This window comes from Periophthalmus magnuspinnatus, chromosome 6 (genome assembly GCF_009829125.3).
Source record: "Periophthalmus magnuspinnatus isolate fPerMag1 chromosome 6, fPerMag1.2.pri, whole genome shotgun sequence".
Lineage (NCBI taxonomy): Eukaryota > Metazoa > Chordata > Actinopteri > Gobiiformes > Gobiidae > Periophthalmus > Periophthalmus magnuspinnatus.
Genome location: NC_047131.1, coordinates 11,351,054 through 11,378,003, shown reverse-complemented (window position 1 = coordinate 11,378,003; position 26,950 = coordinate 11,351,054).

The following is a 26,950-nucleotide window of genomic DNA, read 5'->3' as shown; positions in this document are numbered from 1 at the left end:
AGCTGTAATGACATGATCCCTCATCTGCAGCTTTTGGACCCAGTCTCACTCACTAAAGGTTCCGCACACATCCTTTATCTCACCAGAATATGAGTGAATAAAAAGAGCAGCATGCAGCGTTCAAAGAGTCCCAGATTTCACTGCTCTAGGAATTTACACCCGGAGCTGCAGCGCTTTCAAAGATGATCTTTTAGTCTGAAAATGGATGATACTGGAAGGTGCTGATTAACTGGACAAGTAAGAGAACAGCTTTAAAAAGGATACCAGAATGTTTAAAAAAAGTTTGATTGCACCGACCAAACCACCATACTGCCCAACACATTGAAATATTTGTCTCGTTTTCTAGATCTTTTGGAGCCTTGAGTGGAATACTAGCTCATGGGGGCTTTCTTATGAGAGAGTGTGTGGTCTATGGTGCCACATTGCGCGTTCCTCCCTTCACAAAGGCTAAAAAGCAATCTGCTCAAAAAATGGATGTAGCTGTCCCATGTGAGGATATAAGCCTGTCACAATAATTAGTATATCGACTTATCGTTCAATATATGTGAGATGAAACTATTATTTTTGGGGGACAATATTATCATGGGGAAGTTTTTGCACTAGTGAGGAACATTTTATTATTTTTCCTATTCTAAGATTTGAGCTGTAGAAGGTTTAATAAATAGGTTTGTGTAATCCCTCAGGTGTGATCCAGAGTAAAAGCACAACGTAAAATCTGTCAACTGGACAAAAAGTTGTAGGAGTGAGTACCATCTCAGTTTTGGGTGGAACAAAGCTCTTATTGATAGATGTAAGGACAGCACATACACTGACAATTTGGGTGTTTAATAAATAACTTCTGTGACTTCTAGGTACAAACCAACTACTGAAGTGTGCAGTGCAGTTGGTGTTTTTTAACCATATTATACATATGTGCATAGGGGCCACGTCGAGAGGAGCCAGTTAAGGTGGCTCGGGCATCTTTTCCGGATGTCTCCTGGACGCCTCCCTAGGGAGGTGTTCTGGGCACGACCCTGAGATACTTGAACTCCTCCACTTGGGGCAGAGACTCACCACCCACCCGGAGAGGGCAAACCACCTTTTTCCGGTCGAGAACAATGGCCTCGGATTTGGAGGAGCTGATTCTCATCCCAGCCGCTTCACACTCGGCTGCAAACCGCCCCAGTGCCTGCTGCAGGTCCTGGCTCGAAGAAGCCATCAGGACAACATCATCTGCAAACAGCAGATATGAAATCCTGTGGTTCCCAAACCAGACCCCCTCCGGCCCCTGGCTGCGCCTAGAAATTCTGTCCATAAATATAATGAACAGAACCGGTGACAAAGGGCAGCCCTGGTGGAGTCCAACATGCAAACTGCCGGCAATGCGAACACAGCTCCTGCTCCGGTCATACAGGGACCGGACAGCCCTTAGCAAAGAGCCCCGGACCCCATACTCCCAGAGCACCCCCAAAAGGACACCGCGAGGGACACGGTCGAATGCCTTCTCCAGATCCACAAAACACATGTGGACTGGTTGGGCAAACTCCCATGAACCCTCAAGGACCCGATGGAGAGTATAAAGCTGGTCCAGTGTTCCACGACCGGGACGAAAACTACACTGCTCCTCCTGAATCCGAGGTTCGACTATCGGTCGGATTCTCCTCTCCAGTACCCTGGAATAGACCTTACCCGGAAGACTAAGGAGTGTGATCACTCAGTTTCAGATATACAAATACTCTTTCTTTCATACACATTCACTAATGAGAGCAAATTTGCTTTGATATTAGCCATTTCTTTGTCGCCTGTGCAAACTTTTGAAAACTTGTGCACATTTTCATTTGACAAACTATTCCACTGACTCACAGCAACAATAGAGTGTGTGTGGAGAGGGAAGTCTGGGCCTCCTTGCTGAAACTGTTGCCTCCTCGACCTGGCCCTGGATAAAGCGGAAGAAAATGGATGGATAAATTGATTATACTGATTATTGTAATAGTTTTTTATTGTTTATTTTTTAGCAGTATAACCATGCTTCAAAATGTGTTATCGTGACAGGCCTATGAGGAGCCACGTAGAATTATTGGTTGTTGGAAGAACTTTAAACTTTATTACAACCTGGTATACCAATATGACAGCTATCATTAAGAGCATTGATCCAGCATTGACGGTAACATTGGTACAGAAAAAATACATTTATGTGCAGCCTGTAATAAACACGTACAGTCATTAAAGGACAAATGTTACACTATTTTCTGATCTATGACGTATGTTATAATGTTGTTTCCTCATCACATATGTGGAGTTGTGTTTTGTTTCATTCACACAAATCATATTTAGACTGAGTTCTTCTCTCATCCTGTAAACACTCTGTTCTACCTTGTGATGTCATCAAGTGGTAATACAGGAAGTGCTCCACTGTGTTTTTAAACTCCATACACCTTCACTAGAATCATTTGGATAATTTCAACCCTGGAATTGGCTGAATTTATCCAAATGCTGTTAACTTGAAACCTACCACTACATGACATCACAAGGTTGAACAGAGCATTTTGAGCTTTGGAGATGCAACAGACTAATAAAAAAGTGTCACTCAAACATGTGTGAATGAAACAAAACACAACTGCAGGTATGTTTTTGAGAAGGTAACAACATTATAACATGGTTTAAGGCTCACAAGAGTCAATTTTGTGTGATATAGGACCTTTTAAATAATACACATTGAACAATTTCAGACATCAGTAAACTATTGAGCAAATACTTCTAATGTAGGTCTATTATACAGCATTAACAAAGACATGAAAGAACAGCAGTGATTCATCCCTGGCAGTCTCTGTCTCTTCTTTCTACTTCTTCTTCTTCTTGCTATCTGCTATAATGCCCATGTTTATAATTTTTACATTTTTGTTTCTTCTTTAATTCCACATTTTAGATTTTTAAAAATAGCCATCCTTTACTTTGGTCACTGCTTTGCACTCTTGGCATCTCTTGACCCTGACTCTGCACACCAGTATACTAAAAAAACATTTTAGGAGAATTCATCATAAAGCTAACTACACTGAAACTAACACAGTTGTTTTTTACCGTTTGTGTTTGTAGGCGAGGTCTAATGAACTAGATACAAACCAACTACTGTTTGTGCTTTTTAACTATATTATACATTTCAACATTATTCAGCTTTTTTTTTTTTAGCTACATAATTCCATATATCTTGCATTGTATATTTGATGTCTTTTGTATGTATAGAAAATGTAGAAAGTAGTAAACAAAGAAAAAAATGCTGATGTGATCGTGTATGCAGTTGCTCTTTACATTGCCGTTAATTAAACTTCTGCACATTGAATCAGGTTTGTCAAGTTGTTGTGTACAGTTTTGTATCATGTTGTTGTATATTTATGGAGAATTGTCGTGTTGGAGCATGGATGACGTAGGCTTGTGGGCGGAGCATTGCACAAAATCCATCCATCCATCCATTTTCTTCCGCTCATCCGAGGCCGGGTCGCGGGGGCAGCAGTCTAAGCAGGGACTCCCAGACTTCCCTCACCCCGGACACGTCCTCCAGCTCCTCCGGTGGGACCCCAAGGCGTTCCCAGGCCAGCCGAGAGACATAGTCCCTCCAGCGTGTCCTGGGTCTTCCCCGGGGCCTCCTCCCGGTGGGACATGCCCAGAGGTCATGGTCGGAGGTCAGATGACACGACAACAAAGTCGATCATCGACCTCCGACCTAGAGTGTCCTGGTGCCATGTGCACCGATGGACACCCTTGTGCTCGAACATGGTGTTTGTTATGGACAAGCTGTGACTAGCACAGAAGTCCAATAACAAAACACCGCTCGGGTTCAGATCGGGGAGGCCGTTCCTCCCAATCACGCCCCTCCAAGTGTCACTGTCGTTACCCACATGGGCGTTGAAGTCCCCCAGGAGAACAACGGAGTCCCCGGTTGGTGCACTGTCTAGTACCCCTCCCAGGGACTCCAAGAAGGCCGGGTACTCTGCACTGCTGTTAGGCCCGTAGGCCGACACAACAGTGAGAGACCTGTCCCCGACCCGAAGGCGCAGGGACGCGACCCTCTCGTTCACCGGAGTGAACCCCAACACGCAGCGGCTGAGCTGTGGGGCAATGAGCAAGCCCACACCAGCTCGCCGCCGCTCCCCGCGGGCAACGCCAGAGAAATGGAGAGTCCAACCCCTCTCAAGAAGATGGGTTCCAGAGCCCAAGCTGTGCGTGGAGGTGAGGCCGACTATATCTAGCCGGTAACGCTCAACCTCCCGCACAAGCTCAGGCTCCTTCCCCCCCAGCGAGGTGACATTCCATGTCCCCAGAGCTAGTCTCCATGTCCGGAGATCCGGTCGTCGAGGTCCCCGCCTTCGACTGCTGCCCGGATCTCTCCGCACCCGCCCCTCATGGCTCCTCCCGCAGGTGGTGGGTCCACGGGAGGACGGCCCCACGTCGTTTCTTCGGGCTGGGCCCGACCGGGCCCCGTGGGGAAAGGCCCGGCCACCAGGCGCTCGCTGCCGAGCACCCACCCCAGGCCTGGCTCCAGGGTGGGGCCCCGGTAACGCCAGTCCGGGCGACGTAACTGGCCTCGTTGTTACTCTAATCATGATGGGCTTCTGAACCGCTCTTAGTCATTGCACAAAATCTTACTGTTAACCTTAAGGAGAGACCAGGAGAGATTGCAGAATTACTCAAACATGCATAAAAACATCTCAAATCTCTTCAGGCTTGTTTTTGGTGAGGGGACAATGTTATATCATGGCAGAAAGCTAAACAAAAAAAAAAAAATGCATGATACTAATATTTATTATTGAAAATAATACCCTATTCAAATCCTAATCCTCTCACGTGCTATGCTATACTATGTTTGACCTCTTTTCTGTGAGTCTACTGAAGGTGATTTCAGCAGAACTGAAGTCTCTGTCTTTTCAATCCTAATGCAGAGCTCAACTTTGAATAGTACAGCTGCAACATGGCTGCACCATGAAGCAAGTTTGAAAAAAATGTAGTGATGGGACTTTCTGCTCTTTTATGGGATCTGAATCTTTTGGATCCATTCATTTCAAAGACTGGCTCTTTTTAAATGTCCTTTCAAAGAACTCATTTTATCTACCCCCTAAGCACAGAGAGAAATGACCAAGACTAAGATTTGTTAAAATGGTTCAGAGTGAGAGTGGAAGTGTCTTTACCCTTTGAAATTCTGAATAAAATGTGTTTTTTCTTTTTTTGCTTTCACTCCTGCTCTGTGCTGTTCAAGCGTCAATCAGTATAAAAATGCATAGGAGTTGGTAAGAAAAATAAGTTATTTTCAAAAATTTGATCTAGTTTCAAACGCTCATGTTAAATAACTGTTCAAAAGAGCCGACTCCTTCATGAACGTCCCATCACTAGTATATTGTACATGTTAGTTTAATAACACAGCTAACACAATAGTGTATGTGCACTTTTAGGGACACGTGTCATGTGTTTCATAAAGGGCAATGAAATACAACACACGTCCCCACGGTCATGCGTCTCATCTCTGGTCACATTCATCATTGTGGATGTTTGGAGTTTTGGTTTTGTAAGGTTTTAAAAGTACATAAATATTTAGTCGATAACAATTTAATAAAACCACTTTTTATACAACCATTCCAAATGAGTATATTTAAATGCATATTTATATTAAATGTATATGTACTGACACATTTTAGAGTGAAATTATAGAAGCATGGACTTACATAGTTTATTAATATTTGTGTATATTGGACTGTATTTGACACCCTGTCTACAAACAGGACTAGTCCGTGGGTTAGTTGTTTCTTTACAGATTTGTCCTACTCCTACACCTCAGTTATGTAGCTGAGCTGTCAGTGCTATAATTATCTTTGGAATTATTATAATTATGCATTTACAAACCATTTGAGTGACATATGACAGCTCCATACATGTGTGATGCAATTATGGCCTCATGTGTCACAAACGTCACCTTAAAAACACCTCTGCGTTCACACTCCCCTCACAGATAAAAATCAAACTCCTGAACTCCTTTTCTGAAGAAACATTCTGTATTTCCCTAAAGCAGGAGCAAGTCCAGTACAGCTGCATTTTCCTCCACACATGTGATAGTCTTTTATTCCACTAACGCTGTCACTCCTTCATAAACACACAGGTCACAGACCAGGTCACTTTCACTCTACAGCCCAGAATCCTCCATTTCACACAAACTAGCCTTGAAACTACCTCATTATTTGACTGTCTGTATTGCTTACTAGCATCTGATCATTAGACACATGAAGCTAAAGGCTGTGTTGTCATCTCCTGCAGAAAATCCACACTTCTCCAAATCTCCTTAAATGTCCAATTCCTCCATGGGTTTATACGGCGCAGTCTGAGCCTGCTGTGGTCCTCAGTACACATGGGTTTTATTCAGTGGTGTTTGAGCCTGTCTGTTTCTTCTACATTTTTTGTGCTTAATTATACATTTAACCTTTATACAGGCAAGCAGAGACCGAGGTGTCTGTGCGGGATGGGGGTTCTGTTGGAATATGTGTGATTTCAGTTTTAAAGACCCAACACCCCGGGCTTTTGCCTTTATTTTTCTTCACCCCAAAGTACAGCCTACGCAGTTTCTGCTCCAGCCAATACTTTATGCGGTAAAGGCTTCAAATGAGAAGTCAGAGACCCAGGACACCCACAGTAACCCCCCAAAAAGCCAAAAAAGAAATTCTGTCCATGTCATTTTAAACAAACTTTGCTCACCTGAGCGGGATCTAAACCTGAGGCTCCAAACCTCCCTGATCATCTTCGTCATAGCATATTTTTGATACTCTCAGAGGGCCCAGAGCCATCTGGATCAACCACAATTCTAACCCTAATCAAAGTCCAACCTTCTTCTAAGTCATAGGGTGTTTATGTTTCCAAGAGGTAATTTGATTAAGAATTAAACAAGACACCCTTAGGGTCCAGCCCTGGCTGTCAATAGACCGAATCTTTCGACAGACTGACTGGGCCTAGCGCCAATTAGACTACAACCAGGATTTTTAATGATCTGTCCCTATGTGTTAGTAAACAGTTCTTACTGAAACTTGTGTAGGAACTAAATAGGCCACCCTAATTATATTTATAACTATTTTCTGAATTTACGAGACAGAGAATTGTTATAGTGAAAACCCTCATCACATCAAAACTAAACTATGCAGAAATTTTATTCAAAAGGTTTTCTGCTTACCTTTTGGGGGCTTATAGTTCTCACTAACACAATCTTCAGACTCCACCTCGATATGCCTAAAGGTCCTCCAGACCACTTTGCACCATCACATGGGGGTCACCAAGTTGTAAGAATGTTCATTTCTGGTGCCAGAGAGGACCATGAATCTGAAATGTAAAGTCAGAAGAGTTTACTGAGTATCATATAGGTAAAGGTACAGTGTAGCTTGGCAAAAGTGAATATCATAGCCTCGAGTCCTCCAGAAAGGATGGAGGGAGAACCCTGAGGAGTGAGTGTTTACAGTATGTGTGTGTGTGTGTGGTGTGTGGGGGTGTGTGTGGGTGTGTGTGTGTGTGTGGGGGGGGGTAGGTGTGTGTGTGGGTGTGTGGGGGTGTGTGTGTGCGTGGGGGTGTGTAACCCTAACCTGCTCATTATTGGCTCATGTTTAGGTAAATCTCATTGAGAACTCACTTTGCATTTTTAAATGTAGTTTGATACAGGACACAGTTGAGACTCTTCTGGATACAGAAGAGTCTCCACTTCATTAATGTGAAGAGCAGCAGGGCTTAAAGCATGGAAATCTGCGGGACAGACACACAGGACATAATAATTAAAGTCAGAGTGAAGGAAGTATTTAAGTTATACGTTTAGCAATAGTTTAGAAGTACTATACGTTTACTTCAACTTGAGGAATATTTTCATTGAAGGTGCAGTGAAGAGGCCAGTCCAGACAGAGTTTTGAAATTTACTGTGTGGGAATGAGCTGACATTTTTAATCATAAATTACCTTTTTCTAAGACTGCCCTTAGCTATCCCCTCGTTTTATCTTTTCTAAAAAAAAAATAAAAAAAAACAAAAATGTGTACATTTGCTGCCTGAGCTGTATTTTCAAGAACCCCCCTGCCATGCCAGAGTTTACACTGTCCCCCAACGGATTTTGTTGTTTGTGATGGAATTCTGGATATCTTATTTAGTATAGTAGTATTAATAGTAATAGTATTAAGTAAAGTAGATATGACTCAAACTTGGCCTAAAATTACAATTTTGCTTGTGTTAAAAGAAGCAAGCAATTAGTATCGGTTTAAAGTTTTTGTTTTATTGTAGCACTCTGAGATTCTATGGAATGAAGAGAGCATTATAAATACAATTTATTATAATTAAGTCAGGCTTAGAATTATATGTTACAAGTTAAGTCAAGAGCAAGGCAAGTTTATTTTTTATAGCACAAATCGTACGCAAAGTATTCAAAGTGCTTTACAGAATAAGAGAGACATAAAAATCGCACTACAACAAAACATAAAATGAACATTAAAAGAGCAGAGTGCAGAATAAAAACCGTCATATGCACAGCTAAAGATGTCAAAGTCAAGGCCTGTCTCACATCTTCAGGGAGACTGTTTCAGCTTTAGCTGCATAAAACTGAAATCACATCCCCATGGTGTATAGTGATTTTTCTATCTGTGACACAGAGTAAACCTTTTGAACCTGGACTGAGGGTCTGTCATTTCTACCACAACATCCAGAACATTATGTCTGTGTAATCCCTCAGTCATCCAAGTCTGATCCATAGTAAAAGTCGAAGTTAAATCTGTCAACTGCATAAAACGTAGTAGGAGTGAAGACTTTTCACTGCTCATCCAAGCCGCTTCTTCAGTTCATAACATAAGAGAACTGAAGAAGTGAAGAAGTTTGAAGTTACTTTGTCACCTGTGTCCTATATAACTGTGGAGGCAGATGCAGATTACACCATGTTGTTTCCATGTGAATGTTTGCATGTTAAGAGAGCAAACTAACCAGTGTACTGTCTCCCCTTATATATTGTCTTGGACCTGTTGTAATGAAAATAGTGACAATAAAAGTCCACAACATGTTTTCTATACGTTCTTTCTCAAGTTTGGGCCGCTGAAAACTAATCTTTGGTCAGTGTTTGAGCTGTAGTAGTGTGCATCACTTTGAGATAATTTGAGAGAACATAGTTTAATTAAACCTTCAAAACCTTGCATGAAATGTATTGCAAGGCACAGTAGAAACTCATTACCCTGACTTCATGCATTGTTTAGTGTGACAGTATATCTCCAAAGCAGGCAGCAAACGGGGATCTGTCAGGGCCAGTTGTGTTAATGGCTTTTAGTGTTTGGGAAAGGTTTTAGCTGCAGTCTGGAAGTGTGCTGTTCTCAAGGCGCAAAACACATGACCACAAAGACAAGAGGAAAGAGTTAAATATAAGGAGAAAATGACTAATGAGCTATCAGTTGTACTTTGAGTGATGCTGCCGTGTTAACTCCCTCACCCACAGCTTTGTACTTGGGATCTTTTTTTACAATTTAAAGTGAAACTAAACTCTAAACCTTTTTCTACTAAACTCTGTACATTGTGTTTTAATAGTACTGTTTACTGTTCCTCATTTCTCTTTGGGAACTTTAGTGGAAACTAGGTTAAATTGCAGCTTTCTGGTCAAAAACATACAAACAGTACGTGTGTGCTGCCTCCAGTGGTGTCTCCAATTAAGTACTATGTGATATCACACAGAACTGTTCTGGTTACAGCCTGGCTGCAGGGCTGAAAAATTGTTATCTGTTAGACCAATCACACTTTTCCATTTACCTGGAGACTACTGATACATTGATACTGGATTATTCAAGCTTTTGTTTTGCTGTGGAGACCTTTTCTGTTGTCCATTCAAGCACCTGTTGACATCACTTCTGCTTACTGGGATGTCTCTCTCTTCCACCAGGGACAAACTTTTTTAAATGTGTGTTCCGTTCAAGAGCACACTTTCCTAATCTCATGAGATTACAGGCAATGATGAGACCAAGAATAATAGCCTCTGTAATGCTTTCTCCTGGGGTGACCCTTACATTTGTACATTTGAACTCCTTTACTGTAAAAGGTCCAATGTGGCTCTGTCCCTCAGCTGCCAATGGAAGCGAAAATGGCCCAATACAAATGATACACTAGCACTGGTTGCACATTTAAAAGCCTTCTTATTAGCACTGAGCCAACACCATGAAAACATAATTTTGAATGAAAAAAAATGGCAGAAGGTGAGTTTATACCAATGTATTGTGTAGAATTAGATTGACAATTTAAAGTTGTTTCTTACACTAACTCATACTGTCCTAACCCACCTATCTGTTTGTGTTTTTGTCTTTTTCAAATTTTGTCAAGTCACAACCACAAATTTAAATATTTTTTTATTTGCATTTTATGTGAGTAACACAAAATGGTGCACAAGTATGAAACAGAAAGAAAATTATACATCATTTCTAGATTGAAAATAAAACAAAAAAACTGAAAAGTGTGCAAAAGTATTCAGCCACCCTCAGTCAACACTTTGTGGAACCGCCTTTTGCTGCAATTACAGCTGCAAGTCCTTTGGGGCATGTCTCCACCAGCTTTGCACATCTACAGACTGAAATGTTTGTCCATTCTTCCTGGCAAAACAGTTCAAGCTCTGTCAGATTTGATGGAGACAGTTTGTGAACTGCAGTTTTCAGATCTTGCCACAGATTCTCGTCTTTTGCAGACTCCAGCAGGTTTTCTTCCAAGATTGCCCTGTATTTACCTCCATCCATCTTCCCATCAACTCTGACCAGCTTCCCTGTTCCAGCTGAAGAAAAGCAGCATGATGCTGCCACCACTGTGTTTGACTGTGGGGATGGTGTGTTCAGAGTGATCTGCAGGGTTAGTTTTCCTCCACAGGTAGAGTTTCGCTTTTAGATCAAAAGTTTGATTTTGGTCTCATCAGACCAGAGCGCCTTCTGCCACATGTTTGCTGTGTCCTCCAAATGACTTCTAGTGAACTGTAAACGAGACATCTTATTTTCAACTATGGTGTTCTTCTTGCCACTCTTCCATAAAGACCAGATTTGTGTAGTGCTAATAGTTGTTCTGTGAACAGATCCAGAGTCACCATGGGCCTCTTGGCTGCATTTCTGCTGAGTGCTCTTCTTGTTCTTTCTGTAAGTTTTGGTGGACAGCCATGTCTGGGTAGGTTTGCAGTTGCGCCATACTCTTTCCATTTGAGATATTAAACGATTTTTAGATCCAAGCCCCGCTTTAAACTTCACCACAGCTTTTGACCTGTTTGGTGTGCTCCTTTGACTTCATTTTGTGGTTTGCTTTTAACACTCAACACTCTTAACACTCCCTTCCACTTCACAATTGTGTGCCATTTTATGTTGCTCATTCACATAAAATGCTAAGAAAATGTATTAAAATTTGTGGTTGTGACGTGACAATATGTGAAAAAGTTACAGGGGATGAACACTTTTGCTAGACACTGTAGATGGCAGCACACATTTGAATCCTACATGATTTTCAGTTCTCAAGCAAAGCAAACTTAATTATAAACAGCAGTGCGCACAGCTCTGAGAACAGGGACTGAAGCTCAGTGCGAGTCCGAGTCTGCGCCCTAAGTCCCGTCTCTGTGCTGTGGTCTGTGGTTTGATGCTCTGCTGGGATAATGGAGCTTTGGCAGGTTCAAGTCCTATTATCTTGTTTTATTGCATGTACCATTTTCCTTCTGTTCTTTAACTGTGCGGTGCAATACTGGAATTTCCCCACTGTGGGACTAATAAAGGCATATCTTATCTTATCTTATGTGGTGAGTAATGACACATGATGATGGAGTGTGCGTTAGACGGTCCTCCTGAGCAGAGCTGATGTTCCCTTGGCTCTCAACGCTTGGCTCTTACACAATGTTATAATGTGTAATTGTGTTTTGTATCATACTACATGTTTGAGTAAGCCTTTATTATTACTCTGTCTACATCTCCAAAGCTCAAAATGCTCCATTACCACAAGAACTCAACCAACAATATACAGGGTTTGTGCGTTAAACATGTGTGAATGAAACAAAATGCAACTCCAGGTCTGTTTGTGATGAGGAAACAACATTATAACATAGATCAGAAAATCACATAATACGGGCCCTTTAAAGAACAAGACTAAAGTTTTAAAACCTTATGACAAAGATATCTCAATTGTATTCAACTTCACTGCAAACATCGGGGCTGTGTCATTATGCAATCTGAAAATAACTGATTCTTGTCTCAGAGATGCTTTAGGAAATGTAAAGCAGAATGTTCGTGCACCAACCACCAGAGGGCATGTTTCTCCAAATCACAACTTCACCAGCACATTCTAATCCCTCACTTGTCCCTTTCTTTTAGAGCCGCTAACCGCTGTAATCTCCCCAGTGCACGCATGTGAGCGGCGCTTTTCTGGCTTTCTAACGGGATTACAGACGTTTGGAAATGCTGGCCTCACTGTTTGATCCCATTTCCCCAAAGAGCTGAGTGTTCGAACCCCAAGGGCTCGTATGCCACAACTGTACTACATCCTTCACTATGAAAACCCATTCATGTGCAGCACCAGTCTCAGCAAACGATTCTCTGATTAATAAACAGCTATATGTGCAAGATGAATGTGAGCTAAATATTTACTACATCAGAAAACCCCCAAACTAAATAATTGTAATTTGCATATGTGCCTATGAGAGAGTCAGTTATGAAAACTAACATGGCTGCATTATTATATGAATGTATATGAAATCAACTGAAAATCAGAGCACAGAGAAAGAGTCATGTGTCGTAGTCTGTATTACAACCTGAATAAGACACTCCCTCTGTGTTCTGGAAAAACATTCTTCCATTGAGCACGATGCATTTTTGTGAATCAAACTGACAGGAACCTACAGCTGTCACAACAGTCAGATTAGGTTGTTTTCTATTTTCACATGAATATGAACTTTTTCATGTTTTTAAATCGCATTGATACGATACCAAGTACTCTTGAGGTAATTTGTTTTGATGATAATACTGATAATGGCTACCAGTCTCACCTTATGGTTCAAGGCATTTCAGTAAATATGTAAAAAAAAGTGAGAGAGTTTCAACTGAGCTCTAAAGGACAAACAGAGCACCTAATACAGATGTCTAAAGTGCAGCTGGTGAAGGTGTTTTGACATAAAACAATTAAGAAATGATAAAAATTGATGCTTAGTCTTAAAATGATGATTATTATCATTATCATTATCATTATCATTAGAGGTGGTGGTAGTAGTAGTATTAGTAGTATTATCAATACCCACATACACTGATACTTTGATATTGACTCAAAATGCATTGTACTCTATGGGAGAGACTTTCATCCCTGATTACAGGTGAGTTGCCTGGGATCCAGAAAACGCACTTCTTCAGTATTTTACAAAAATGTGAGTGTGGTCACCAGTAAATCTTAAGGAGGCGAGTGTGCTAAAAGCTAAATGATTTCATGACACAGTATTAGTGAGATATGCTATTTGAGTAAACACTGTGTTTAACTTTTGCTTTGGTAAAAGTTGTGTTGTTACTTGCTTTTAAGCAGAAGGCGACTGCTCCTGGGTGCTTTGAGATATAAATCTGATTCATGGCCCATATAAACAAGGAAAGAAACCCCAAGTGTTCAGTGTGTCTAATGTTATGCGGACAACACACTCTTTAACCAACTTCTTACAGTTTTGTCCTTTTTCTCTTTCTCTGATAAATTCAGTCCAACAGTGATACAAAATATAGAATTTTATATTGAGTGATTATTTTTTGTTTGCTCCAGAGCCTGAAGCCCTATTTACCGACTTTGTTTGTGTTCTATTAAAATTCACTTTTTGCAAGTTTTGTGATGTGTATAGTGTACCCTGTGTACTATATGGAACAATTAAAGAAAAAAGATCCAGTTCAATGAAAGAGTTAAAACTCACTAAATGTTGAAATCAGTGGAAACACACAGACAGCTCGGTGAACGTGCCCTTCCACTAATAAGTCAGACAGCACAGTGGGCAGATACCTGTATTACTGTAAGGTCAATAGAAAAATCTTTACTTTAATGACTAATACTGATAGTGTGAAGCCACACTGCATTTATGGACATGTAAAGGAGCCTGCGACACAATGGAATACATATGTCACTGCTGCAGTTACTCTATAGAAGCCTTAAGGGGACAATTAATTAACTATCAGCTAATTATAAAAGGCTCTGCCCTACCCAAAGACTGTGCCAGTAAGTCATTCCGTGAGAATACGACCAATTGGACATCAACACTTTTTAACCAACATATGTTTTTATCTCAAAGAGTGTCATACCTGAACCGTCATTATGGAGGTTATTGTCTGATAAGACTGACAAGTTCTATCCATACTAAAGGCTAAAATACTCCGTCATGCTTGGCTGGGACCCAGAATATAATTTGCCAAGCAATCATCATGCTTTTCTAAACTATATTTTCATCATAATGTGGCTTCAACTAAGAATTAAAAAAAAATGTACGTAAAGCTGACTATTATGGGCCATGGCTCTTTTATGATATAACTTGTTGCTCCCCTGTTCTCTTTGCCTTTGTCTCTGTGCATGTAAACTCTGTTGATGAAAATCAGATCCTGATTTGACTCGAGCCTGGACACTGGCTGGTCGCTGCTGTCCCTGCACTGGGTTGGACTGGGACCTTCCTGCTCTACCAATCCCAGGAGTTCTCCCACCTGATGGGGTGCGTCCAGTAAAACCACCTTGGGTCAGATTACAAAGTTTGTAATTAGTTAGAGTCCAATTTAAAATTCTTTATTAGTTTTCTTTTTAATGTTTTAAATGCATTTCTTTGTAGAAGATTATCTTTTATTTGTGAACAACATTTGACCACATTTTGACATTTTTTTGTTATTATTATTATTACCTAATTTTCTGTCAATTAAATTATGATTTTTAGAAAACATCTGGTTTATTGTTACTTCCTCCTCACTAGCAGAGCCGGTCATAACTCTATTGTCACATTACTTTTTCATAAAATGGTGTGACAGGGTTGAGATCAGACGATTGCAATGAGTTTGAAGGGACAAAATAAAGTTAATTTGTAAACTATGTGTGGCTGTTAATTCTATCACATTTTAGTATTAACCCAAAATTATTTAATTTACAGTGACTCCATCGACTCTGGTTCCAATTGAGTTTCGATTGATAAACCGTCCCCCCTCTCTCTGTAACTGCTGCTGTCAGGCTCGTCATTTTGGTTTTAGAAGGTTCAATGTATGGACAATAATAACAAACCAATGATCTGTTCTCTTTCAGCGAGATCTGTCATGCTAGCATTAGCAACAGGTTTGATTTACAGCATTGCTAAGCATTTGCTCCTCGTTCAACCAGCAGTGCAGGCGGAAGCAGTACCTTCAACCACCTGGATCCTGATTGGCTCTTTGGTTGCTATGATGCTCACAGTTGGAATTTCAAATATTGAACTCTGCTCCTCTATTCAGGGGTTTCAAGCCAACAGTCCTCCCTGGTCATAGATATCAAGCAATTCAAATCAAAATGTTATATCTTTTGAATGGGGAAAGGTCCTCACGAGTCCTTCAAATAGGGATTTTTTGTCTGAAAGCCATGAATAACTGCTAACCTCCGTGAACGTCATTTTGCTGGAGCTGAAGGCCACTTCTTTATAGTAGTGAAGGGACTTTTGGTTCCTTTGTAGGATTCGAATCTTTTTGATCATTCATTTCAAAGAGCTGTTCAAAAGGCGTCTGTTCACAGAGAGAAATGACCAAGGCTACGATCTGTTTAAAGTACCTGTAGTTCAAACTGCCTCCTCTGCTTCTGTGCTGAATCATGTGTTGGTTCATTATTAATTGATATAAAAATTTGAAAGAAAAACATTTGGTTCTACTTATCTGACCTCTGATCAACTGTATAGTACTTCACTCATTGATTCAGCTGAAATCAGGAATGTTTCTCATTCACATGTGATATTTTTTTCCATAAACAGCAGGGTTAGGTCTAGTGTTAGAGGGTTAGGGGGTTATTTTAGGATTAGGGTTAGGTGATTAGGGTTAGGGTCTAGGGTTTAGGGTTAGGGTCAAGGTTTGGGTTGTTTTAATATGGGTGCACCATATATATCCCTGATTGGCTAATCCACCTGTCGATCATGCCCATCTGAACTCTGGGACATTCCAAAAAGCAACCTTCCATTTCCAGGGCGCTGTATGGCTGGTGGCCATGGCCGTAATGCAAAGGGTTTAAACCCCATCCAGTTCCTGGCCCCTTCACTTTCCTACTAGGGTAGTGGGGAGGCCCTCAGCTGTGGATCCAGTACCCTAGACCCCGCCTGAACCCTTCCAGTGGGGATGGTTTTGGGTACTGTGATCTCCACATTGCCTTCTGTAGGTGGGAAACCATTCACTATCCAGCCCCTTCAGGCAAACGCTCGCCCAGTACGTCACACACAGACCTAACATCTAGGCCTAGGGTATTAGTGTATGTTATGAACTGCACTGATTGTACACGTGACTGCAATGCATTTTTTTTTTTACATTTTGTTATCTGTATTGTATGAGGAAGCCATGGTGACCATCCTGATGTGGCTAAAGTTGCAGTTTGTCCCAGCACAATGCATGCATTTCACTCAAATATGTATTTCTCTGGTGTGGGACTGTCCCACTGGATTTCCTGTTCTGGCTGTGGATTCTCCTCTCTAGCTGCAAGCCTGCTCTTTATCTCTCTCCTCCTTTTCTCAACTGGATGAGTGCAGCCTGGAGGAGAGGGGCACAGCTGGGGGGCTTGGAGCACCTCTGGGAACATGCACAAGAGCAACAGGAATGGAGCCGCAGATTTAAGGAAGGGAAATGAGACCATGAGAAAGAATGTTGGTGCAAGGGGTATTAAACCCAGGAGGTAGAAAGATACAGACGTGCACATATTGCATTATTGAGGTGTGAGTGGTGCTGATGTTATGCAGGGGTATGGGTCAATAATTTCAGCTGAACAACTTGCCTGTCTCCTCTGTGCCTGAGCCGCACACACTTGTTACTCTTTCTGCTGATACACATGAGCCATACTTAGATTTGAGAGCTTGAACCCGAACAAAACAATGAATAAATCAATAAACAAGGCAATAAACTGTGGCAGCCCAGTGACGGAGCAGCTCGCATTCCCACCTCATAGTGAGAAGATTCGCTAAGTAAAATCAGTCTGCGTGGCCCCTGTTTAAAATTTTTGGGTAAAGCGGTCAGCTCTTTGTTCCAACGGCTCTGTTGTTCAAAATAGTAAGCTGTGTTTTATTTGTTATAGATTCCTAAAGATAAATTAAAACAATATAATAAATACAAATTTGTCCTAGTGCTACTGATAATCAAAAATGTTAGTTCTCATTTCCAGATGTGTGGATGCTCTTCTAGATGCTGGTGTCAACTGAGGAGATGAGGCTGGACTGACTGATAGCTGTGTAGAAATACACAAGTACAAATGAGAAACCTTTTCTCCTGAAGATCTTACAAAAGGCCTCTTTATCTTTGCATTTAACAAAGAGCTGCTTGAAAGCATCCTCGTATGGCCTTGTCTTCTCAATCTATCAGGCCAAGACAAAGCACCTTGTATTTTTGAAGAAATTGCTGGTGGCTGATTTCAATATATACAGAAATGATGAACAAACATTTTAGAGCAATGTCTGTTAAATCTTTTGTACGTGTAAATGTTTAGCATTCTAGGTAATCCCTGACATATCTGCTGTGCTGTCAAAACGGGCCTTAACCAGGGTCCGGACTCCCAGTTGTAGGTCGGGTTGGGCTCAGACATGCAGGGAATGATTCGGATCTGGGTTGGGTTCGGAGGAGTAGGTGCGTTGGCTCAGGCTCAGGATGGATATTTTGGGCCCAGTCAAAACTATCAGGTGCACTTCTGTATACCATATTTTCCAGACTATATGTAGCTCTGTAGTATAAGTCGCACCAGTGAAAAAATGCATAATAATGAAGAAAAAATATATATAAGTCGCATTGGACTATAAGTCGCATTTTTTTTACAAAATCTGAGACCAGACATTTTATTTTTAGAAGCAAGTTATAATAATAATAATAATAATAATAATAATAATAATAATAATAATAATAATAATAATAATAATAATAATAATAATAAAATTATTATTATTATTAAAATAAAATAAATAATAATTATTATTAAAATAAAATAAATAATAAAGCAATTCAGTCGCTAACATAACACATAGACAACAAACTGAATACGATATGGTATAGTCTGGTATGTTTATGTAAGATATTAACAGTTAATCAGATATGCTACGCTAACGTAACATATGCGGCTTGTCCACAAACACAAGAGACACGAGAGTTCTTTGCACTGTTTACTGTGGTCTTACTTCTTCATCACAGTTCACACTGTAAAACTAACAAACACATGAAATATAACATAAGCTCTGGCTCATATTACATATACACACAAAATATACATACCACTTTGGCCTTCTAGTAAACAAATCAGTGAACTGAAAACTTTATTTAAACTGTATTTTATTTCTCACTTGCTTCTTAAATAGTGCCCTGGTCAAACTATGAAAAAACTGTGACTTATAGTCTGGAAAATACGATATATGTAATAATTAGCACCTCTGTATATATTTAGTAATTAGGTTTCTGATTAGATGTTTCAAGCAAGCCTTGAGCAGTTGCATAGACAAATAAACACAAACTAATATCTTCGAGTATTTCTGCCTAATCTCTCAATCCCTCCCCATCGCAAAGTCATGCATAGCTCAAAGCTCTCTGTTTGCATCTGCTTTATTCAACGTGGTGCAAAGCTCATTCAGCACATTACTAGTAAACATGTCATGTACTAAACAATGTCCACAAGAATGATGTATTCCCTGCGCGCTCTACCAGGCTACAAGCACACTTCCATCTCACAGTCGTACAAGCAGGACTCATGTGATCATAACACCACAGCTGTCTGCCATTTGCCCTCTGTTCCTGCCTCATGTCCAACATGTCCAACATGTCTAACATGTCCAACATGTCCAACATGTCCAACATGTTTGCAGATCCTGAAATCCTGTATTTCAAATGTATTCTAATATGGATTTTTTTTTTTTTCCCCCCAAATCTGATCCAAAATTGGGTATTACAAACAAAATTTGCAAATCCAATTCTTTCTTTCATTCAGATTTTTTGCCCTTTTGGCTATTTTAAAACCAAGAGCCAAATATGGATAATTTAGTGATCGTTCCTCAGGGCTGGATTTGAGGCTTATCCAAGGTTTTAAAATGTTAATTCCCACAGTTTTTGGAAGATTTTACTAAGAATCCCATTACAAATAATATAAGATTTTGTATTTATTTAAACTAAATTGACAAATTGACTATTTAACTGATTTGCTAAAATCCATATATATTAAATTAGATTTGATTTATCATTGTCCAAGTGGCACCTTATGATAAGAAGTGTCACTGAGGCGTCACACTCCCGTGCTTAGGACATGTTTTCTCTTGAGGTGATGGAAGAAAAGCTCTCATTGTTACAAATGTAAGTCATTATGGCAGTCTACCCTTTATTAAATCAAGGGCTTAAGCCACAGGGCCCAGTGTAAAGGGTCGATACACAAAGGAGAAAAAAAACAAAAAAACAATAGCATGAAAAAGAGTCCCTGTACCGCAAACTGTGATGAAATCCCCCTTTTCCTAAAACATTGTCCACAGTCTTTAGTCATCGTCAGTGATGATAGGAAGTTATTTATTTTATTTTTTTAAACCCAAAAGAACTGTGTGACTTGGTTTGCTTTCTAATGTGTACAATGTGTGTTAAATGTGTGTTAAATTCTATTCTCGGAACACCAAACAGACTGAATAATAATCATACTGTATGTGGCAGCTGGGCTCCATCTATGAAACACAAAGATCAAATATATACTGTCCTGACCAGCCAGTCCCTTCAACATTCTGTTCAAATACAGAAGGGTCTGGAACCAGTGTTCAGTTGAGCCGATGTCCCTACCAAGTGTCTCTGCACACACGATAACTGTGCCGCTGGATTTAGCTTGGCCATTGAAAGTAAATTTAGGAACAGGGTTATACATTATGGTTAAGATTAAGATTAGGAAATGGTAAAGGTTATGGTTTGGTTATGTTAGGAGTTAGAAAGTCAGCTCTGACCGAACTAACTTCAAATTATACAACCGGACATGGTATGTACAATTATAATGCGGCAATATTATGTTACATTTCTAAATATAATGCATACTTATGTTGAAAATCCAGATAAAAGCAGGTACATCTTTTCATTTCAATTTTATTGAGAAAAGTCTCAAGTCCGAGTCAAATCCCGAGTCACTGACCTTAAAGTCCAAGTCAAGTCCCAAGTCTTAGTCCATTTTATCAGGTCAAGTCTCATCATCAAAATAGTGTCTCAAGTCTGACTCAAGTCCAAGTCCCCACCTCTGTCTATCACTTCTCTTTAAGTGTAGATTCTACTCCTGACCTATCACACACATACCAGCTCACATTTATTATGTGGTCTGTCTCACCAGAGGAACCAATACAGAAACAATTTAGGAAACTCCTGTTGCAGATACAACAGGAGTTGTCTATTGAGCATCAGTAACTGGGCAGTGCTATAATGATGTCGGTAACATATCTCTGGCTGAATGGGTGCTTTGTGCTGCAAATACATTGAACTTAGAGGGGGTTAATACTTTAAATTGTTGCCTACAGACAGGTGAGTTTTTCACAATATGTCCACTCTTTGTTCAACTGGCAGCTAGTTGTCAGGTCTTGTGAAAAATGAAAATGAGACAATTCAGACCCTCAAGAGTTTGTCTGGCACAAGATGGTGTGCCCATACCCATGCTGCTAAAGCACTTTTCTTGAACTATGACAATATACACAAAGCACTTTATCAGAGGATTAAACCAAAAGCCCCCAGGGAAAAGCTCAGGCTCTATGCCAGCAGATGGAGATGCTAGAAAGCTTTTCTCTGCTGTCTGTGGAACACCATTCTGCAGTGTGTTCAAGGAACAAGCGCCATGACAGAAGCCCTGACCTGGACTTATCCTCAACAGTGGATTCATGGCCACTATGTGTCTACTACTGTCTTTGAGATGAATTTGACAAGTTAGAAAGCACATCCAAGGTCTCGTAGTGTGACGGAGACATATAAGTCAGAGGAGTAGTTAAGATGCCATAGAAAAAACACCAGATGAGTCAGCAGTTAAGGATGTTGTCTGGAAGGCAGCGTTGCTCTCAGTGTTTTCTATGTAGTAACTGATCAAGTGGTGGCTGAACTTGACAGGAAGTATGAAGCGTGTAATGAACTAAGACAGTTTTGAATTTTTTTTTTTTTTTTAAATCATCTTCTCTCATCCTTGGAATTCAGTTGAGCTGCTGAACTGCTGCAGGAATAAATATCTTTCAGATGAATAAGAGGTCTTTCTGGGTGAAATAGTGCAGTTCAAATCATATATAAATAAGAAAGACCAAACATACTTAGGATTTAATTAACTCTACCTCTGTATCAGTAGCTATAATGCTGTGTACCACAAAGGGGCACAGCTGTGTAATAGGTTCTGTGCTGGTAATAAAGCAGTATTGACACTTGTATGACATAAGAGCATTAAAATGATCATTTATTTAAAACAAATCTCATTCTTGAATAAGAACATGAGCACAACACTGTTCAGGAGAGAGTTTTCAAACTTGCACTAGTAAGAAACAAGCTGCGGTCTACTATGGAGCACTATGAACTCAATCATCTCCCTCTGTCATGGGAGAGTAGCATAGTTACATCCCTGAATTTATCCCTGGATTTATGTATTTATTATTTTTTTGTATCATGTCTAATACACTTTTCAAATTGCAGTTTTCATGCTCTGACACAGACAGATAGAGAGGTAAAAGCGACTGATTAGTTTTTCATTCAACACAGGTTTCAAGCTACAAGCTCTGCATAATCCAGACCTAAAGAAAAGTTATGTCATACATAAGAGCCCAACAGTGAAGGAGCACACAGTCATGGCCATTTTAAGCGCACAGCTTAGTCTAAAACGATTCCAGTGAAAAGTGTGTAACTGAAATCTGCAATATGTGTCTTAGCATAAGGCACTGATAGCTGTTATCTCTTCTAAAGTGAGTATGAAGCATGAAATTGCACTCTTTCAAGCTCAAATACACACACAACCTCCAAATGTTCCAACATACATTTCCAAACACTACTACTTTGACATGACTCTATTGATATGCTTTGGCAGATCTCCTTCCTTTTCCTTTTTGTTTGTGCCAATAATGTCAAGGCACATAATAATTGTATTTTAGTCAACTGATTATTTAGTTTTTTACTCTAACTGATGCCAACGAAATGAAATGGCATGAGCAATGAATAAATAAATATTTGACAATCGTATAGAAGTCATTTTCTCAAAGCCTCTCTAAAGATTGCCTGGGATCCAGAATTCCCATGGGATGTGAGGAACCAGAACTGAGGACCCGTGTCAAAGATGGAAAATTGATTATGGAGGGATTGGAATATGGAGGAGCTGAATTAAATAGCAACATAGCAGTAAAAATAATAAAACAACATTTAAATAAAATAAAAGCTAGCTAAAATTGGCAACAGCAAGAAAATGGGAAACGTTCTAATAAGACACTAAGGTGCAATGCAGGGGGTCAGATCCAACATCTTGAAACTCTGTTCAGGGGTGCGTCCTCAAAAACTACTAACGTGGCAGCAACAAAAGCAGATCTTTAAAAAAAACAGGTTAAAAACTGGAATTGGGGTTTACGCGTCTGGAGGGGCACTGCTACATTTTCAGACCGCCATCAGGGTCTCAGGTGTGCCTACTGTTACGCCCACTGCCTTCTCCATCTACTGTGGGTGGCTCTGGCTCGTTGGCCATTCCGTGGTGTGTATTTTCTAGCAATGCAACACTACATCAAACTGGTATCTTGATTTGCTAATGCTAAGGTAAAAACACGTGGATATGGAATGCGTGGGGACTCACAAAGACGCTATGGAGACCAGCGGGAGAGATTACAAGGACGTCTGCACAATAAGATAACATTCTCGTCATTTAGGCTAAGGAATGTGTGACCCCCCACTCTGAGAAGGTTGTAAAACACTCACCTTGTTCGACTTTGCTTAAAGTTTCACACACAAACACACACATACATTGAGAGACACTATAAAAACTGTCAACATGCACATGTCAGGACTCTCCACCTATCCTTTCCTGAGAGTCCGTTGCTTCATTGTTCACTTTACCTGCGTGGAACTCATTAAAACCCTTCTGACTTTATGTTTCAGACTCTTGGTCCTCTTTAATAATAATAATAATAATACATTTTATTTATATAGCGCTTTTCAAGACACTCAAAGACACTTTACATAGAAGAACAATTTGAAAAAGTACAAAGATACAAACATTTCAAATCAATACTCATAATAATTAAAGATTAAAAGCAGCTTTAAACAGGTGAGTCTTTAGGTGTTTTTTTGAAGATGGTGAGGTCAGTGCAGTCCCGGAGTTGTTGTGGTGGAGTGTTCCAGAGGGTGGGGGCAGGGATGGGGAAGGCTCTGTCTCCCCAGGTTTGGAGCAGGGGAGGGAGAGGAGGTTTGCGTTTGAGGAGCGGAGGGAGCGAGAGGGAGTGTAGTGATGAAGCAGATCTGTGAAGTAGGAGGGGGCCAGGTTATGGAGAGCTTTGAAAGTGATAAGAAGGACTTTGAACTGAATTCGCTGAGAAATGGGGAGCCAATGGAGGTTTTGGAGGACCGGGGTGATGTGTTCATACAGACAGGCACGTGTGAGGAGGCGAGCAGCAGAGTTTTGTATGTATTGCAGTTTATTAAGTGTTTTTGAGGGTGTGCCGTATAGGATGCTATTGCAGTAATCGATTCTGGATGTGATGAATGCATGGATTAAAGTTTCTGCAGCTGAAAAGATGAGTGATGGGCAGAGGCGTGCAATGTTTTTGAGATGGAAAAAGGCAGTCCGGGTTATTTGCTTTATATTGGATTCAAATGAGAGGTTTTGGTCAATGAGAGAGATTTTGGATGAGTGGGAATGGAGTGAGTGTGGAATTATCAAAGTTCAGACAGAAGCTTGAAGAGGACTTAGTGAGTGTTTTAGGGCCAATTATTATGATATCGGTTTTGTCAGGCACTGTGTGAGGGAGGAGTGAGTTGTTGTGTTTATGGATGAAGTGGACGCTTACTAAAAACAGACATTTTTACAGGTGTGACCTCACAGAAACGACCACCACGGGTCCTCAGTTCCGGTTCCCCACATTCCAGCTCAGTTTAGCGCACTGCCTTTCCCTTTCCATCATGATTCTCACTCTCCCCCACACTAATGTTACTGCAAGAGGGAGCAAAGGCAGAGATGGAAGCAGATGGATGGTTAAAGTGGACTCACCCTGTATGTAATCGGTTAGTTGTTGTATATTTTTACTGGGAAAATCGATAGCCGACTCTGCTTATAGCTGCTTCCTTGAAAGGGCTATTTCTCTCTTGAGGCACAAACCAAAACAACAGACTAATATATTCATTTATTCTGTTGATTCTATTTTTCATTACTTTATTATGTAGAATGCCTTTGTTCCACAGACCCCCACACACATGGATGAAGTGGCACAATTGTTATTCGCTTATTATTTCAACCTTTTTTATTGCAGACCCTTACTCTGAACTGAAATAAATGTCACACAAGGTGCTAGGGGTTGAACTTGTTGAAAAGTCCGTCACCTGCTCGTCTCTATGGAGAGGTTTGCTTTGCCAGGAATGTTCCATAGTACAACATTAAAATTAGTGGCGGGCCGTGCATTTCACCCTTAGGCCTTTAGTGACGTCCCACTTACACATTACAACATCACCTCAGTACAGGTAAGCCAAGCAACACTTAGTTTCAGGAGCATTTAAAACCAATAAGCAGCATTTCATTCACAGTTAAGAGCAGGAAACTAAACAAGTCTGTCCAATAAACTGCACAATGTCGCCGTTTTATATAAGACCCCAATCAGACAATAACAAAACAAACCATTCTTTGAAAATAAATTAAACAGATCATTTGTATTTTTTTTTGACAATAGGCTTGTTCGTAAAGAATGGTGTATAAAAGATACAGACTTGGGGTACAGGTTTAACAGCGTTTATTGCAAACAGGAGGATGTGGATGCTGGTTGGAGGAGCTGGTAGTAGGAAGCTACACTCTTCAAGGGCTTGTGTGACCATAATGTTGCCTCAGTCCCTTCAGCTTGTTTGAGTGTAATAATAATAATAATAATAATAATAATAATAATAATAATAATAATAATGATAATAATAATGATGACAATAATAATAATAATAATAATAATAATAATGACAATAATAATAATAATAATAATAATAATAATAATAATGACAATAATAATAATAATAATAATAATAATGATAATAATAATAATAATAATAATAATAATAATAATAATAATAATGACAATAATAATAATAATAATAATAATAATAATAATAATAATAATAATGACAATAATAATAATAATAATAATAACAATAATAATAATGATGACAATAATAATAATAATAATAATAATAATAATAATAATAATAATAATAATAATAATAATAATAATACCCTAATAAAAGGTAATTGTATTATATTATTGCATTGTATGTGTGGGTCTATTTTCAAATAATGGCCCATCCATCCATTTTCTTCCTCTTATCCAGGGCTGGGTTGCGGGGCAGCAGTCTAAGTAGGAACTCCCAGACTTCCCTCACCTCAGACGCTTCCTCCAGCAGCGATTTGTCCAAATTCCAAACAATATACTATGTTTAAATGTCAAGATGTGTCAATGACAATCAAGTTTGCTTTCTTTTTTAAAAAAAATAAAGGAAAGCTGTGATGTAAGTATATAACACAAGCCAAATATGAGTGCAAAGTAAGCCAGAATAACATCTAATGATGACTGTACCGACGCACTCAAGGCCTCAGTTCTGACAGCAGATACAAATGTAATGCTAGCTAACAATGACGACAACATGGAATTACCTGAAATACTACTCAATGGACTCCTGAGGGCTATGGAAATCTAAAGAGGGACAGGCTTCATTTGAACTTGTTATAAACACTTCTATCACATTATTCTATGACATTTTTCAGGCCTTAAAATGGTTAAAAGTTTGATTAATGTTACTTTGATGGGAAAAATGAAGAGCAACCTATGTAAGCATTCATGAAGGAGCAAAAGGGAACATTATACTAAGCTTTTAAACAACCTTTCAACCTGTGTTTAACCATTCAACAGTTTTGAACACAAGACAGATGGTCAGGAATTAAACACATGATTTAACTGCTGAGGAAATTGTCACTTGTCTGTCCTTCATGATGGAATCTGAATGAGAAATTGATCTCAAAAGCCATTTTCACACACACAAGTACATGAAAGTGGTGCTCAAGCAGCCTGCCTGGAACACTGGGATTGTTTGACCTGTGGTGTGCTTGTCTGTGTGCTTTTGTCTCCCACAGAGGTGCATATGCAATGTTTCTACATGTTGATTGCTGGGGGAAAAGCTAAAGTTCCTTGAAAATTGGTTAAAAACAACTTCACTTTACTTTCACTTTACGTTCAATGACAGAAATGTGACCATGTGATCAGTTCTGACAATGAGCACGATGAGGTTTAAAGTCAGGTCTCCAGATTAGAGTTAAGTTGAAACGGCCAAAGAGCAACGGCCATCGTGCCTCTGGAAATTAAGCCACGTAACAGACTAAATGTATGACAGATTCTTATGATCAGTTCACACAAGGTATGCTCAGCACCCTCAAGGTAGTGTCACCTTTCTAGCTGCTAGTGATCCACAGACCCCTATGGTGTAATAACGCTCTGCTGAGGACAACTTTTGAGCGAAAATAAACTGCAGATAACAAAGCATTAGTGTTCAAAGCATTAGTGCCTCATATTCAGAGACCAACTACCTCCGTCTGAATGACAGA